The following is a 6,840-nucleotide window of genomic DNA, read 5'->3' as shown; positions in this document are numbered from 1 at the left end:
CGTAGCGGAGGAGACCATCCACTTGCCTCCCGCTCCGGACATTGCTGGAGAAGGTTGAGGTGGTAAGTGCGGGCTTGGGCGCTGGAGCTCGAGTGCGCAGGAGATGGATAGGCAAAGGAGGAAGAAGGCGTAGGTAAAAAGGTGGATCCTTATCCCCTTATATGGGCGGATGCGGTTGTGCATCCCCACCAGCCTAGTAAAACTCGCTTGCCTCCCAAGTGCCGTGATAAATGGCGCGGTTGGGTTACCCACATCCGTATTGATGAGAATCCCGTAAAAGGGGTACACGATCTCTGCTTTGACAAGACGTGCCAAGGAAACCGCCTCGCAAAATGTGCTGAGGTGGAAAAGTAAAAACGATTCGAGTAAAGGACTTGGCCGTAGTGTGATGACGCACTGCGGAATACGTCAGCAGATTTGATATGTGTTAATGTTATTCTCTCTATGGCAATATGTGGAAATTTATTTTGCAGAGCCGGACACTACTCTTGGTGTTTACAATCTTCTATGAAGGACTTGGAGGAGGAACCCGCCTTGCAATGCCGAAGACAATCTGCGCGCCGGACTCGTCGTCATTGAAGCCTGGTTCAGGGGCTACTGAGGGAGTCCTGGATTAGGGGGTGTTCGGGTAGCCGGACTATACCTTCAGCCGGACTCCAGGACTATGAAGATACAAGATTGAAGACTTCGTCCCGTGTCCGGATGGGACTTTCCTTGGCGTGGAAGGCAAGCTTGGCGATGCGGATATTCAAGATCTCCTACCATTGTAACCGGCTCTGTGTAACCCTAACCCTATCCGGTGTCTATATAAATCGGAGGGTTGTAGTCCGTAGGACATCAACTCCATATACAACAATCATACCATAGGCTAGCTTCTAGGGTTTAGCCTCCTCGATCTTGTGGTAGATCTACTCTTGTACTACCCATATCATCAATATTAATCAAGCAGGAGTAGGGTATTACCTCCATCGAGAGGGCCCGAACCTGGGTAAAAACATCGTGTCCCTTGTCTCCTGTTACCATCCGGCCTTGACGCACAGTTCGGGACCCCCTACCAGAGATCCGCCGGTTTTGACACCACGTGGGGCTCGCCAATGTTGAGGCTGGAACGAAAGTCGGTGAAGATGCGTGTCGGCAACCCTTTCGTGAAGATGTCCGCGAACTGGGAGCTTGTGGGCACATGAAGGACCCGGATCTCGCCCAGTGCAACACACTCCCATACAAAGTGGAGATCGATCTCAATGTGCTTCGTACGTTGGTGTTGCACCGGGTTGCTGGACATGTAGACGACGCTGACGTTGTCACAGTAGACCACGGTAGCTCGTGAGGGGTGTTGGTGAAGTTCTCCAAGAAGATGGCGCAGCCATACTGCCTCGGCGACGGCGTTGGCCACCGCGCGGTACTCGGCCTTGGCGCTGGACCGAGAGACAGTGCTCTGGCGCTTCGACGACCAAGTGAGGAGGTTGCTGCCAAGGAAGACACAAAAGCCCAAGGTGGACTTCCGTGTGTCGGGGCAGCTGGCCCAGTCGGTGTCGGAGTAGGCAGTGAGCTCGGTGGAGGCGTCACGGTGGATCTGAAGACCGAGTTGTGTCATCCCGCGAACGTACCAGAGAATCCTTTTGACAAGCTGGTAGTGACAATCCCGCGGTGCATGCATAAACAAACAACACTGTTGTACTGCGTAGGAGAGGTCCGGGCGCGTCAACGTCAGCTACTGGAGAGCATCGACCAAGTTGCGGTAGAGAGATGGGTCGTGGAAGAGCAGCCCATCTTCGGTGGAGAGCTTGGCGAGTGTGTCGACTGGCGTGGTGAGCGGCTTACAATTGAGCATCCCGGCGCGATCGAGGATCTCCAAGGCGTACTGTTCCTGAGAGAGGAAGAAACCGCGAGCCGTGGTGGTGACGTTGATCCCGAGGAAGTGATGAAGCGCGCCGAGGTCTGTCATCGTGAACTCTCGATGGAGCGCCTGGATCACGGAGTGGAGAACAACACCCGAGCTGGCGGTGAGGATGATGTCATCCACGTATAGCAGCAGGTAGGCGAGCTGCTCACCACGGCGGAGGACGAACGGTGAAGAGTCCGCCTTCGACGTGACGAAGCCGAGGGTACGTAGGTGCGTGGTGAAGCGGGTGAACCACGCCCGCGGGGCCTGCTGAGGCCGTAGAGAGAGCGGTTCAGCCGGCACACATGCGAGGGCGAGGAAGAGTCGACGAAGCCGGAAGGCTGAGCGCTGTAGACGGTCTCGGCGAGGTGGCCGTGAAGAAAGGTGTTCTTGACGTCGAGTTGATGAATAGGCCACCCGCGCCCCACCGTAAGAATGAGCACGGTGCGGATGGTCGCCGGCTTGACGACAGGGCTGAATGTCTCATTGTAGTCGACGCCGTCCTGTTGTGTGAAGCCGCGCAAGACCCACCGCGCTGCGAGCGAGGGAGCCGTCGGAGTTGTACTTGTGCCGGAATATCCACTTCCCTGTGACGACGTTGGTACCTGCAGGACGTGACACTAAACTCCAAGTGTTATTCCGCATCAGTGCATCATATTCTTCTCGCATAGCGTTGGCCCAGTTGGGATCTTTGAGGGCAACACGGTAAGATGAAGGGATGTGGCTGATAGCGGAGGACACAGGAGCAGGAGAGGAAGTGGTGAGAGCTTTGGGTTGTGTGAATCCGGATTTAGCACGGGTACGCATGCCGTGGAGGTTGGCAGGGGGTACTACGGCGACGGCCCGAGGAGGAAGGGCGTGCATGGGGACTGCATGGCGGGGTGATCCCGAGGGACGTGGGTGAGGCGCAGGGTGCGGGCGTGCATGCAGGGTCACGAGCGGGGGATGGGTGTGGTGGGGTCGCGGCGGCTGGCGAGCAGCTCCGCGCGCACACGGATTGGGTGGGAGTGGAGGACACGGGTGATCCAGGGGGGCCACGGATTGGCTGGTTGCGCCGAGTGAGTGGGATTGGTGGTTGGGATCGCGCGTAGGGAGGGCGGTGGGTGCTGCATGGCGGGGGGCGGAGAGACCGAGGTGGGGACCTAACGAGGCAGGTACGAGGTAGGTACACAGAGTTCGGGGGGGGATCCCGAGGCCCGGATTTTCTGTGGCCGTACGAGTGCGTTGTGGTGGCGTGTCGCCAGATGAGTAGGGAAAAACTGTTTCGTCGAATGTGACGTGACGAGAGATGATGACCTTGCGGGTAGTGAGGTCTAAGCACCGATAGCCCTTGTGCTCTAAGGGGTAGCCGAGGAAGACGCAGCAAGTGGAGCGCGGGGAGAGTTTGTGCGGGCTGGTGGCAATGGTGTTTGGGAAGCAGAGGCAGCCGAACACGCACATATGGTCATAAGTGGGGTGTTTGCCTAGAAGGCGAAAAAAGGTGTCTCGGAGGCGATGGATGAGCATGGGCGGCGGTTGAGTATATATGTGGCGGTGTGAAGAGATTCTACCCAAAATAGTGGCGGGAGGTTGGCATGGATGAGGAGCACTCATAGGATGTCGTTTGTAGTGCGGATAAGGCGCTCGGCCTTACTGTTTTGGGGCGAGGTGTGGGGGCAGGAGAGGCGAAGAGAGGCGAAGAGAGGCGCCATACCGAGAGAAAAGGTCACGAAGGGAGGTGGCGAGGAATTCTCCTCTGTTATCACACTGCATACACTGGATGGCAACGTGGAACTGAGTAAGTACGTAAGCGTGAAAGCGGTAAATAACATCAACGGTGTCAGACTTGTGGCGCAAGGGGAAAGTCCAAGAGTAGTGAGAGTAGTCATCAAGTATCACTAAATAATATTGAAAACTAGAAAAACTACAAGTGGGGGAAGTCCACAGATCACAGTGTATGACTTGAAATGGCGCACTAGTAGTAGAAGTGGAATTGGGAAAAGGCAGTCGTGGCTGCTTGCCTAATTGGCATGCCGTACAAACAGAAGTTTTAGACACACCATTATTACATGTTGGAAGGAAAGTGCGGGATAAAATGGAAACAGTCTTATTACTAGGATGCCCCAATCGCTGGTGCCACACGTCACCGCCAACGACGGTGAGGAGAGCTTGGACGCCGGTGTTGGTGAAGAAAGGATACAAGTCCCTGTGACTATTGGATCTCATGATGGTCTTGCTGGTGGCTAGGTCCTTCACGGAAAAACCGAACGGGTCAAATTCTATACTGCAATGGTTATCAATGGTGAAACGACGTACGGAAATTAGATTCTTGATGATAGTAGGTGATACTAAGACGTCGTTAAGTGAGAAAGATGAAACGAAGGTGGAGCCAACAGCAGTAATAGGTAAACGGGATCCGTCGCCAACAACTATCCCAGAAGAATGATGCAACAATGGGGAAGAAAACTTGGAGAGAGTGGACGTCATACCAGTCACGTGGGAAGAGGCCCCGGTGTCCAAGGACCACTCCTGGCCGCCGCCGCCATGGTGCTGCATGGACAGGTTCTGAAGCGCGGCGTAGAGCTGGTGGTACTGCTCCCATGAGGGGTCGCCGGCCGGCGGCGTGGTGGCCATCGGGTACGCCTGATGAGGAGGCGGAGGGCGTGGCCCCAGAACCCCCGTGGCATTGGGCGCGGCCCAGGCTGGACGAGGCGGAGGCGGCCCGGGCAGGAGCGTGCCGTAGGGTGCGAAGAACCCAGAGAGCGGCGAGCCAGTAGCGGGAGGGACGATGCCGTGCCCGGTCGAGGAGCTGCCCGCGGTAGGGGAGCCGCGTCCATGACCGCGGCCGCACCCACGTCCGCGCGCGTTGGTGTCGGTGCCGAAGGATGCCGTGGCCTTGCCCTTGTCGTGCGAAGCCCGGTCGATGGAGAAGCCAGGTCCGGGGCGATCGGCGGGGGAGCCGGCCCCGGCGGTGCCGATGGTGAGCGTCGTGGCGGTGACCTCGGGGCGCCCCTCGAGGCGAGCGCATTCGTTGGCCGAGATTTCTTCCATGAGGAGACGTGAGCGCGCCCGCGCGAACGTGGGGAAGGGCGACTGCATCGGGAGGAGAGTCGCCATGACATGGAACTTGCTGTTCAGCCCACGGATCAGCTGCAGGGTCAGGGTCTGGTCGGTGACGCGCTCGCCGACCTTGGAGAGCTCGGTGGCGAGGGTCCGGAGGCGCCGACAGTACTCGGTGACGGAGAGATCCCCCTGCACCAAGTTGCAGAACTCGGCGCTGAGGATCACGGCGCGACCTGCTTGGTTGTCGCGGAAGATCAGGTGCAGCTGGGACCAGATGTTGAAGGCGGTGCTCGCCGGGGAAGCGGCGACGTCCATCAGCTCGTCGGCGACGACCCCATAGAACCACAGGACTATGGTTAGGTCATTATTGCGCCAGACGGCGCTCTCATGCAGTGGGACGGGGCCTCGTCGAGATGATGCTGCACGTGGTGTTCACAGCAGATGACATAAAAGAGATGACGCCACTTTGTGTAGTTACCAGACTCTAAGTCCAGTTTGGACTGGAAGTGATGCGCGATCGAAGATGGCAGGCCGGCGGGAGCGAAGGAAGAGCCGGCGTCGGGCGTGGAGAGGCGCGGGATCATGGCGCCGTGGGAGATGGGGACGCTGCCCGCGAGGTGAAGAGAGCCCACGGGAGGGGCCGTGGGTGGCGCCGGGGCCGCGGCGAGGTGGAGCCCGTGACCTGCAGTGGTCGAGGAAGAGGGAGTGGCCTCGGGGACGGGCTCCTTCCCACGGACAACGTCCGGCGCGAGCCGGGTTGGACGGGCCGCGGGGACCGCGGTGGGATTGGGGATGGCTGCGGTCGGAGCTGGGGTAGCCGCGGCGGGAGCGTGGACGGCCGCGGGGGACGCGGCGGTCAGGGGAACCGCGGCGAAGGGTCGCGCAGGTGCCGCCGGCGAGTCGAAGTCGGCGGAGAGATAGCGACGGAGAAGGCGGTTCATGGCGGAAGCGAGAGAGGTGGATCGGGAGATGCGTCTGATACCAAGTTGGACTGTATTACTCTCACACATTGTATTACATGGCCTCAATGGGCTTATATAGGGTACATCAGTAGAGTACAGAGAGGTGGGGTGAGAGGTTGGATCGGCATGCCTAGCATGCAGGACGTGCAGGCGCACGTTGAGCGAGAGAGATGGGCTGGCCGTTTAGCCCAGTAGCAGACCCGGTCAGGTGGGCTATTTTTTTTAAAATAATACATTTTTTGATTAATTTGCACAAATATTACGCTTAAAAAAGAATTTCAGAAATAATACACCGTCGGCCCGCTGTGGACCGACTGGGCCTAGTCAGCCCACAGCAGGCCGACTGGATGCACTCGGCGAGGAGCATGCCGACAGTTGGCCAGCCTACGACGTGTCGCGCACGAATTGGGCAGGCCACGTCGCGAGGGGGGAGAGGGAGCTGTCGGCGCGGCGGTCATGGGGCGAGCCCCTGTCGGCTTACCGCGGTCAGTCAGTCAGTTGAAAGAATGGATTGTGGCAATGAAGCGCACCTCAAACATGGTGTCAGTCAGTTGAAAGAATGGATTGCGGCAAGTTTAGGTCTTGATACTGAAACACACACCGTCGGTGTTCATGCATTGTGGACACGGTCAAGTTCAATAATTTACTTTTATTTGAGGCCGATAGAGCGAGACTCCGAATGGGTGCGGTGGTTACAAGGTTGTGAACGAAGGGGATGCAATCCTGTTGCTTTAGTCTTCCCGTCGTGAAGGAGGTCACTGCACATGAAGGCGAGGGTGGCTACGATCCTGGTCATAGCAGTGTAGGGAGGCAGTTATCTATGTCAAATGCTGGAGATGATGGTTACGAACAAGGACAGAGCAGTCAGGTAGAAGGAGGAAATGCTTATGGTTATGAACCAGGGCAGAGTAGTCAGGTAGAAGGAGGAAATGCCGATGGTGATTACAATGGCGA

Source organism: Triticum urartu, chromosome 5 (assembly GCF_003073215.2).
Source record: "Triticum urartu cultivar G1812 chromosome 5, Tu2.1, whole genome shotgun sequence".
In the NCBI taxonomy this organism is placed as follows: Eukaryota; Viridiplantae; Streptophyta; class Magnoliopsida; order Poales; family Poaceae; genus Triticum; species Triticum urartu.
Note: the sequence above shows the minus strand (reverse complement) of the source record.